Source organism: Drosophila yakuba, chromosome 3L (genome assembly GCF_016746365.2).
Source record: "Drosophila yakuba strain Tai18E2 chromosome 3L, Prin_Dyak_Tai18E2_2.1, whole genome shotgun sequence".
Taxonomy (NCBI): Eukaryota; Metazoa; Arthropoda; class Insecta; order Diptera; family Drosophilidae; genus Drosophila; species Drosophila yakuba.
The window spans coordinates 24892297-24902975 of NC_052529.2; positions in this window are offsets into that span (position 1 = coordinate 24892297).

Sequence of the window (10679 nt, forward strand, 5' to 3'; positions counted from 1 at the left end):
ATCGCCTACTTGGTCATTTTTATCTGTCCTCTATTGGATGTTTCCAAGCTCTTATTCTGTGCTTGTTAAATTTTCTCGCTGATTTTTTTCTTGAATTCTACTGGTGTTGAGTGTATTATATCTATTGGTTTTCTGTCCGTTACCGAATGTATGGTTCTATTATACCTGGCAGTTGCTAATAGAATTAGCTCTGTCGTGTCGTTTAACCTATGATGTTCGCAAGGATCCCAAAGAAGGTTCCGTGTTTTAGAGTCAGAGGGTCAGCTCAGTTAGAGTTACTTTATTCGAATGTTTCTTATGCGCTCAACTTGCGCTGAGCTGACCCGTATATATAGTACTTATTATTATATACATATAGTTTCATATATGTATGCAGAAGCCATGCATATGTCATGTATGGTCTGACCACTTGAGCTGCGAAGTGCATGCTCAGCATTCCCAAACTCCGCGATGGGCTTATGTATAAGGGTTAGATTATATTACTTGAGCGCTGGAACACTTTTGTAATTGTTGGTGGTCTTTTAAGTACTTGAACGTTATGTTTATTATGACTAAGTGTCACAAAGATAAGTTGTACCCATTAATTTAGTATATTTATAGGGTAGATATGCTAAACCTCCCTTTTTAAAGAAATGACGTAATAGTTATCAATATTAATATTTTTAAAAATTAATTAAATTTTCTTTTAAATGATATTGATTTTTCTTATGTTTAACATTCTTAGATGGAAAAAGATTTTTTTTGTTTTGCTTTTTTTTTGTGGTTGATCAGACCTTTTCTTAAGTGAAATGAAACGTTTCATTGATTATATATTTTTAGTCTATCCCTATGTACTTTTTGTTTCTTTAGCTTTGTATCTCTAACTACTATGTTATCTCTGTCTTCTATGGTTTCTACAGTATAAGGACCTAGACTGGATCTAACTTATGACCCGTTTCGTTCCTTAGTATAACTTAATCTTCTATTTTTAATTGAAAATCTGAAGTTTTCTTATCATAAAGTTGTTTTCTATAAGACTTTGCTTTTTCTAACATAAGTCTAGTTCTTTTATATGCTATTTCTAATCTAAATTTATTTCCTTAGAGTAATCTTCTACATTATACAGTGGTTCTATTCTATCTGTTTTATTAAAATTGGCGAACTGCCTTGGCAATCTTCCAAAGACTAGGTCATATGGACAGTAATCATGCATGACTGATGGTGTTGTGTTGAAACAATATGTAAAATATTGTATCCAAACGTCCCAATCAGTTTTATCTGCAGAGATGTATGAACGAATGTATTCATTGAATGTTCTATGACTTCGTTCTATTGTCCCTAAAGTTTGGTGATGATATGCGGTAGATGTTAGGTTTTCTATCTTCATGTATTTGCACATATCTAAAATTACTTTATTTTTATACTCGGTACCCATGTCACAGTCTTCATTGGACTGTACTTTAGTATAATATTTTCGAATGCAGCTTTTGCGACAGTATTTGGCGTTTTGTTTGCAACCGGTATGGTTACTAGTTACTTCGTTAAATCACATATAAGTGTGACGATGTATTCGTTGCCATATTCTGATTTCGGTAGTGGACCTACTGTGTCCACTATCACTATATCAAAAGCATTTGTTGGGGTTTCTGTGTAAGTCATTGGGGTCTTTGTATGTGTCGTTGTTTTCGACATTTGGCATTTATGACATCTACGTATGTACTCTTTTATATGACGAGTCATATTTTTCCAATAATAGTTTCTTTTTATTTTCGCTAGCGTTCTTGTAATGCCTGCATGACCTCCTTGAATTAGATCGTCATGATATGTAGACAGTATTGATTGTATCTCTTTTTCATTTTTATACCCGTTACTCGTAGAGTAAAAGGGTATACTAGATTCGTTGAAAAGTATGTAACAGGCAGAAGGAAGCGTTTCCGACCATATAAAGTATATATATTCTTGATCAGGATCAATAGCCGAGTCGATTTGGCCATGTCCGTCTGTCCGTCCGTCTGTCTGTCCGTATGAACGTCGAGATCTCAGGACTACAAAAGCTAGAAAGTTGAGATTAGGAATACAGACTCCAGGGACATAGACGCAGCGCAAGTTTGTCGAATCATGCTGCCACGCCCACTCTAACGCCCACAAACCGCCCAAAACTGCCACGCCCACACTTTTGAAAAATGTTTTAATATTTTTTCATTTTTGTATTTGTCTTGTAAATTTCTATCGATTTGCAAAAAAACTTTTTGCCACGCCCACTCTAACGCCCACAAACCGCCCAAAGCTGCCAGGCCCACACTTTTGAAAAATGTTTTGATATTTTTTCATTTTTGTATTAGTCTTGTAAATTTCTATCTATTTGCCAAAAAACTTTTGGCCACGCCCACTCTAACGCCCACAAACCAAAAACTGTGCTTCGCACTTACACTAGCTGAGTAACGGGTATCAGATAGTCGGGGAACTCGACTATAGCGTTCTCTCTTGTTTATAATGGTCACCGGCTGGAGTAGCGCTACTCTTAATGATTTTAATTTTATATCGCCCCTATTTTTGAAATTATCTATTGAAATGGTTTCAAAGATTTTTTTACTCGGTGCCAATTTGAGTTGGCTGATTTTTAGTATACCGGCTTGCATTTCAAGCCTTTGGACCTAAATCAAAAATTCCATTGGTATATAAATCGTCAACATCAATTATTGCAATAACTTTATTTCCTCGTTTTAGTAAAGAAATATTTTCAGTTATTCGCAAGGTCACTACTTTTCGTACTTCATCATTTGTTATGACTTCGTGTACGTAGGGCTTAGATACATTTTGGATACTTTGCCTTGGCAATAGTTCCTTATTTGTTACTGTACAGTTTTTATCTTGTATACTTTGTTGCCTGGTAGTGACTTTCAGGACTTTATGTTGCATGTCCTTGAGTTCTGTTATATTTATACGCGAGAGTGCGTCTGCTACAAAATTATCTTTCCCCTTTAGGTATTCTACAGTGATGTCGTATTCTTCAAGCTCTAACCGCATGCGAGTTAATTTAGAACTGGGATTAGTCATAGAAAATAGGTACGTTAAAGTGGTGGTCCGTTTTAATGGTGAAATGTTTGCTATAAATATATGGTCTAAAATGGTTAATGAATTGCCGCTACTTCTTGTTCCGTTGTACTCTTATTGCTTTCTCCTTTTGTAAATGAACGTGATGCATAAGCTATTGGGAGCTGAATCCCGTTACGGTTCTGAGTTAGAACTGCTCCGCAAGCTTGTTTACTAGCATCCGTTATAATGCAAAATTCTTTGCGAAAATCAGGATATTGTAATAATGTGGGGTGAATAAGATTTTTATTTAGGTATTCGAATGCGTTCTGGCATTCGCTTGACCATTCAAAAAAAACATTCTTTTTACATAATCTAGTTATGTGCCGTGAATAGTCGGCGAAGTTCCTTCATCCTCTGAAATGAATTTGGTGCTATTTTAAGACCAAATGATAATCGCGTGAAGCGATATGAGCCATTGCTCGTTGAAAAACATGTTATATTCCTTGAGTTTTTCTCAAGTTCTATTTGGTGGAAACCTGACATCAAGTCAAGGCATAAAAAGTAATTAGCTCGACCTAGTTGATCTAAAATGTCATCAATTCTAGGGAGTGAAAATTTGTCAAATAGTAGTTTTTTATTTATTTGATAGTCAATTACTAATCGCCATTTCTTCTCTTGTGAATTTGGTATTTATTTTTTTCGGAACTAACAAGAGTGGGGTGTTATATTCGGATACAGACGGTTCGACGATTTTGTCGCTAATAAATTTTTCCTACTTGTTTTTGAATTTCTTCAATATGGCTATGCGAGCTTCTGTAGTTTTTTATATAAATGGGTTTATCATCTTTAAGTCTTAATGTTTGTTTAAAATAGTTGTTTGTTGATATTGGTTCGGTTTCCAGTCCGAGCACATCACTATACTGTGTGCATAATTCAGTTAATTGATTTTTGAATTGGTCTGGAAAATTTTTTTTAGTTTTGAAAGTACTTGTTCGCTTCTATTTTCAGTGTTGGTATTATGAATGTCGTAATCTTTTAAATTTTCATATTGGATTTTGTTTACTTTGACCTATTGGTCGAAATTAGTTGTATTTGGAAGTCGAATGTATACATGTTTGGATGCTGCTATTGTATTTGCAACATAAATCCCCTGATTAGGAACAAATATGTAATCATTTACAGTATTAATGTCTATATTCGAATAACTTGTAATCTGGCTGGCAGAAGAACTGTATTGTTGCCAGCGCTATATGTTATCGGAACATATATTGGATAATGTACATTTTGGGGTCTAATTATAATCCAGTCTTCACTTGGTTTGAAATCTAGTTGACAATTGAATTTCTTTATAAAATCAATGCCTATTATTCCATCACATGGTATTGCAAAATTTGGGTCTACCAAATGAAATTCATGTGGAATAATATATTTTGTTGATTGGAGTTCTATTGAGGTTGTTCCTCGAGACTTTATCACACCTTGGCCTATGCCTTCGATGTTTATTATTTTTTTTTTCTGGTTGAATTTGGAAGTTATCAGAATTTACCTTCAAAAGTGAGATATCTGCACCATTATAAATGAAAAATGTTAGTTTATTTTCAGTTGAATGATTATGGAAAGTTACGAATATATTAAGACTATATTTGATGGAATGAACTTTAATATTTATTGGTTGTTTCCTAAAGGGTTCTGTGAGTTTTCCGACGTATTTTGCGTGATTCCCACATTGCTATTATTATTATTACCCTGGTAGTAGTTTCCGCGGCCTCTCCCTTGGTTTTGGCCTCTTCTACCTCCACGGTTATTAAAGTTTGTGGGAACCCGTGCGAGAGACCGGCCAGCCAAGCAGTGAGAGAGACCATTGCTCTCTCAGGAAAGCCGATGATGAGTAGTATGAACTTGATCACCGGCAGATACGGACGCGTGTTATTGTGTTCGAAAATAAGTGAATAAACAAGCAGTTACATATAAAGTTCTACTGAAGTGAAATTGGTTTCATGGTAAAAATTAAAAAAAAATATAAAAAACAAAAAGAAGAAATGAAAAAGTAGTATGTTAAAATATTTATGCACACATATGTACTTCCATACCTCAAGAAGAATTTCGTTGCGTGCCGTTATTTACGTGTTATCCGTCTTTCCACCCTCATTCTTCCTTCACGTTCACTGGTGCCGTTATTGTTTTTTTTTTGAGTATGAAAAAGGAGAGCAACAGCGGCACCGATGAGTGAGCTCGTGAGAGCGTCGAATGAGTGGAAATGTTTAAAAAGGAAAGAGAAAATAACAGAGAGTGTAAAAAGAACACACGTGAAAGGTACATGTGTTGGCACACATAATGCGCGTGAAAGAGCGTAAGAGGCATAAGGAGATATTCAACCCACACACGCAAACACAGCTAAAAAAAAAAGAGAGTAAGTGAAGAATCAAGCTGTCTTCGAGTCGGGGCCTATACTAAGAGTATGTGGTGATTTGAAAAAAAAAGAATAAAATAAAGCTGACTACAAAGTCAGGGCCAGTACTACTAGTATATGGCGACTAGAAAAAAACTCTGACTGTAAGTCAGGGCCAGTACTATGAGTATGTGGCGAATGTATATATATATATAATATGTATAACATATACAAATATTTATGACTGAATCTAAAATCACGATCTGACTAAGTCAGAGGCAGTTTGCCAGTAATAACGATATTGCATTTAATTTCAGGTACACCGATAACAATGGGTGAAAATGTAATCAAGCCATTTCTCTGCGAGACTATTGACAAGTCTCTTTTATGTATCGAGTGGGAGAAGTGGCTAAGAGCCTTCGAAATTTATCTCATAGCTGAAGAAATTGACACACCTATTCGGAAAAGAAGTAAACTACTTCATGTAGGAGGACCACAACTTCAGACGGTAGCGTTCACATTACGCGATGCGGTGTTAGAAAATGCCACAGATAATAATATAGATATATACAAGGTCCTTGTTGAAAAATTAAATGCATACATCTCGCCAAAGCAGAACTCCAGTTTTGAAAGGCATCTGTTTAGGAATCTCTGTCCATCAAAAGGAGAGTTTTGCTAAATTTGTATTAAGGCTACGTCACCAAATTCAGAAGTGTAATTTCGGGCTACTAAAGCAGAAGTCGAGGAGATTTGTCTAAAGGACAAAATAATTGACAGCTGGGCCGGAGTAGATCTTAAAAAGAAATTGTTTGGTAAAAGAATACAATTTGTCTCATTTGATAGATGCCTGTCAAGTCGATGAGGAAATTAATAAACAATCGGAAATGATGCGATCAAACCCAGAATTGGGGACAAGTAAAAACCTAGAAGCCGAGAGTATAAGAAAAATCTCAACAGGGATCATGAACATTAATAAATCCATCGAATGCAGTAGTTACAGTTCTTTGTGCCCAGCCAAAAATCAAAAGTGCAACAAGTGCACACGAATTGGTCATTTCGCCATTAAATGCAGAACAAACTTAAAACGCGAGAGACCCCAAGGGCATAATGAAATCTTTAAACGCCAACGCACCAAAGTACCTCGGGTAGAGGGAGAACGCGATGTGAAATCTGAAGAAAGTTGTTTTAAAATTCAGAGTGATGACGAGGATGAATTTATTATACCCGTTACTCGTAGAGTAAAAGGGTATACTAGATTCGTTGAAAAGTATGTAACAGGCAGAAGGAAGCGTTTCCGACCATATAAAGTATATATATTCTTGATCAGGATCAGTAGCCGAGTCGATCTGGCCATGTCCGTCTGTCCGTCCGTCTGTCTGTCCGTCTGTCCGTATGAACGTCGAGATCTCAGGAACTACAAAAGCTAGAAAGTTGAGATTAAGCATACAGACTCCAGGGACATAGACGCAGCGCAAGTTTGTCGATTCATGTTGCCACGCCCACTCTTACGCCCACAAACCGCCCAAAACTGCCACGCCCACACTTTTGAAAAATGTTTTAATATTTTTTCATTTTTGTATTGGTCTTGTAAATTTCTATCGATTTGCCAAAAAACTTTTTCCACGCCCACTCTAACGCCCACAAACCGCCCAAAGCTGCTACGCCCACACTTTTGAAAAATGTTTTGATATTTTTTCATTTTGTATTGGTCTTGTAAATTTCTATCGATTTGCCAAAAAACTTTTTGTCCACGCCCACTCTAACGCCCACAAACCGCCCAAAGCTGCTACGCCCACACTTTTGAAAAATGTTTCGATATTTTTTCATTTTTGTATTAGTTTTGTAAATTTCTATCGATTTGCCAAAAAACGTTCTGCCACGCCCACTATAACGCCTACAAACCGCCAAAAACTGTGTTTAAGACTCTCCTTCTCCCTTCCACTAGCTGAGTAACGGGTATCAGATAGTAGGGGAACTCGACTATAGCGTTCTCTCTTGTTAAATGTCGAATTGGTGGTCGCGAAGTTTTCCTAGTAATTGACTTGGGCTCCAAATTCAATCTGATAAGCCCGAAAGACTGGTCATATCTCCAGACAGGAAAGGCAGTTTTATTCAACGTTCGACCAAATTCAAATAATAAATTTAGAGGATATTCTTCACACGAATTGCTTCATGTAATTTGTGTGTTTGAAGCCCCTATATCAATTGGCTTGAACCCTGAGGTGATGGCTTCGTTTTTAAACGGAACACAATCACTGCTGGGAAAGACACGGCACTGGAACTTAATGTTTTACGCCTCGGACTGGAAGTTAAGAAAATCGATTCAGTAACTCCGTTTCCAAAATGGATGGGGCCGCCGGTAAAATTATCAATTGATACAAATATCGATTTTCAGCAACCAATTAGAAGGATACCAATTGCACTTGAGGATAAAGTAATTGCTAAACTGGAAGAGGCTGTTGCCCTTGATATAATCGAACCAGTAATAGGGCATTCTCCCTGGATATCACCCATGGTCATAGCGTTTAAAGAAAATGGCGACTTAAGGATATGCATAGACTTGAGGCTTGCCAATAAGGCAATCTTAAGGGAAAATTATCCGCTGCCTGTATTTGAATCGTTTATGACGAAACTAAGGGGCGCACAATACTTTACCCGCTTAGACCTAAAAAGCGCATATCATCAATTGGCGCTAGACGAATCCAGCCGATACATAACAACTTTCATTACACCCCTGGGTTTGTTCAGGTACAAAAGATTAATGTTTGGAGTTAAATCTGCCGCTGAAATTTTTCAAAGAAGACTGGAGGAGCTGTTAGCACCATGCAAAAACGTTATGAATTATATTGACGACATCATTATTTTTGGAACAAATTAAAAAGATCACGACGACGCCGTTCAGAAGATCAGAGATATTCTAAAAGTAAATAACGTATTTTTGAATGAGGAAAAATGTATTTGGAAAACACAACAAGTTACATTTCTGGGACACATACTATCGAAAAAAGGCATCGAAGTAGACCCGGAGAAGGTGACAACGATGCTCTCATTCAGACATCCCAAAACCAAATAGGAAACACGCAGTTTTTTGGGACTTGTTACTTATGTTGGGAAATTTATATCCGATTTGGCCAATCGTACTGATCCGTTAAGACGGTTGCTAAAAAAAGAAAGCAAATTTAACTGGAGCGAGACAGAAACAAAAGCTTTTGAACACCTAAAGCACCATTTGGCGAATATTCCAGGTTCATCATATTTCGACCCGAATAATAAGACACTAGGAGCAGTACTATTGAAATTCGACACAGCCGGTGAACCAAAGATCATTTCGTTTGCAAGTCGCCGCCAATCGGATGTAGAAAAACGCTACTTGCAGACCGAACAAGAAAGCTAAGCACTTGTTTGGGCAGTCGAAAAGTTCTATTTTTATTTAGCTGGACTGGAATTCGAACTGGTCACTGATCACAAGCCGTTAGAGACCATCTTCAAGCCAACTTCTTAACCTCCGGCTCGAATTGAGCGATGGCTTTTACGCTTACAAGCCTTTAAATTCAAAGTCATCTATAGAGCGGGTAAGGAAAATATTTCAGATGCCCTGTCCCGACTATGCGATTTTCCATCAACAAATTCTAGCTGGCGCCAAACCGAATTTAACCTATTTCGGGTTGTCGAATACACAGTCCCAACATCATTAACTATTTCGGAAATCGCACAAGAGAGCGCAGCCGATGAGGAAATCGTGGACGCGATGACTTGTTTGGATTCTAACGTGTGGGATACTGGCACATCAAACAGTTTCTACCCATTTCGTTTTGAGCTTTCAATGCTCGGGAAAATTTTTTGAGAGGCACACGGTTAATTGTTCCGAAAGGACTACGAAAAAGAGTTCTAGAATTGGCTCATGAAGGACACCCTGGCGAATCGCCCATGAAGCGACGACTGAGAGTTAAGGTGTCGTGGCCGCATACCGATCGAGATGCTGAAAACTTTGTAAAAACATGCAAATATTGCATGCTTGTTTCTCAACCACCACGTCCAGCTCCGATGCAAAGAACAGCTTTTCCGACGAGCCCATGGAGTTCCATAGCTAGTGATCTACTAGGTCCACTTCCCAACGGAAAAAACGTTCTCGTGTTTATCGACTATTTTTCCAGGTACATGGAACTAAAATTCCTACAGTCCATATCGTCCGAGTCAATTATCGGGGCCATGAAAGAAATATTTTGCCGACTGGGTTTCCCAATGTATCTAAGGACGGATAACGGAAGACAATATATTAGTTCGGTTTTCGAACAGTACTGCAACACGAATGGCATTACACTTATAACACCTCCATATTGGCCTCAAGCGAACGGCGAGGTCGAGAATATGAATCGATCATTAGTAAAGAGACTAAAAATTGCACATCTGAATAGGGAAAATTTTCAACCGAAGATTCAGGATTTCATGCTAATGCATAATGTCACCCCACATAGCACAACAGGGACCTCTCCTTCAGAACTTATGTTCAATCGTATGATTCGAGACAAAATTCCTAACATCCAAGACATCTTGGGCGAAGTCCACGGTTCAAGAGAAAAATGATTGATGATGCAAAAACATAAGGGAAAAGTAGATGCAGAAAAAAGAAGAGGTGTGAAAGAGGAAGATATTGAAGCTAACGATCAGGTGTTAATGAAGAATGTTGTTTTTCCAAACAAGTTAACACCCAACTATGACACAACCACATATGAAGTTTTAGAGCGTAAGGGTAACATTGTTAAGATTTCAGGTGGGGGAAAGACAATCATCAGAGATGCTAGCCATCTTAAAAAGATTTCAGACGCCAGGAAAAGTATCGATCTTCTGGACTTACCGCCAACAGGCACGGAAGTAGAGGTTCCACCTCAACACCAGCTCAAGCTGGTAAACAAAGGAGGGATGTGGGAACCCGTGCGAGAGAGCGGCCAGCCGAACAGTGAGAGAGACCATTGCTCTCTCAGGAAAGCCGATGATGAGTAGTATTAACTTGATCACCAGCAGATACCGACGCGTGTTATTGTGTTCGAAAACAAGTGAATAAACAAGCAATTGGTTTCTTTTATGCGGGTTGTTACAAAGTTATTATTGTTGGTGTTATTTCTACCTCGGTTGTAATTGCTGTGGTAGTTATTTCATCCACGATTATAACCTCGGACTCCTGTATTATTATTATTTGCACCTCGTCGATAATAGAGTACAGTGTTACTCTGACTCGGATTTTATAACTGTTTACAAATTTGGAGATGGCGTCATT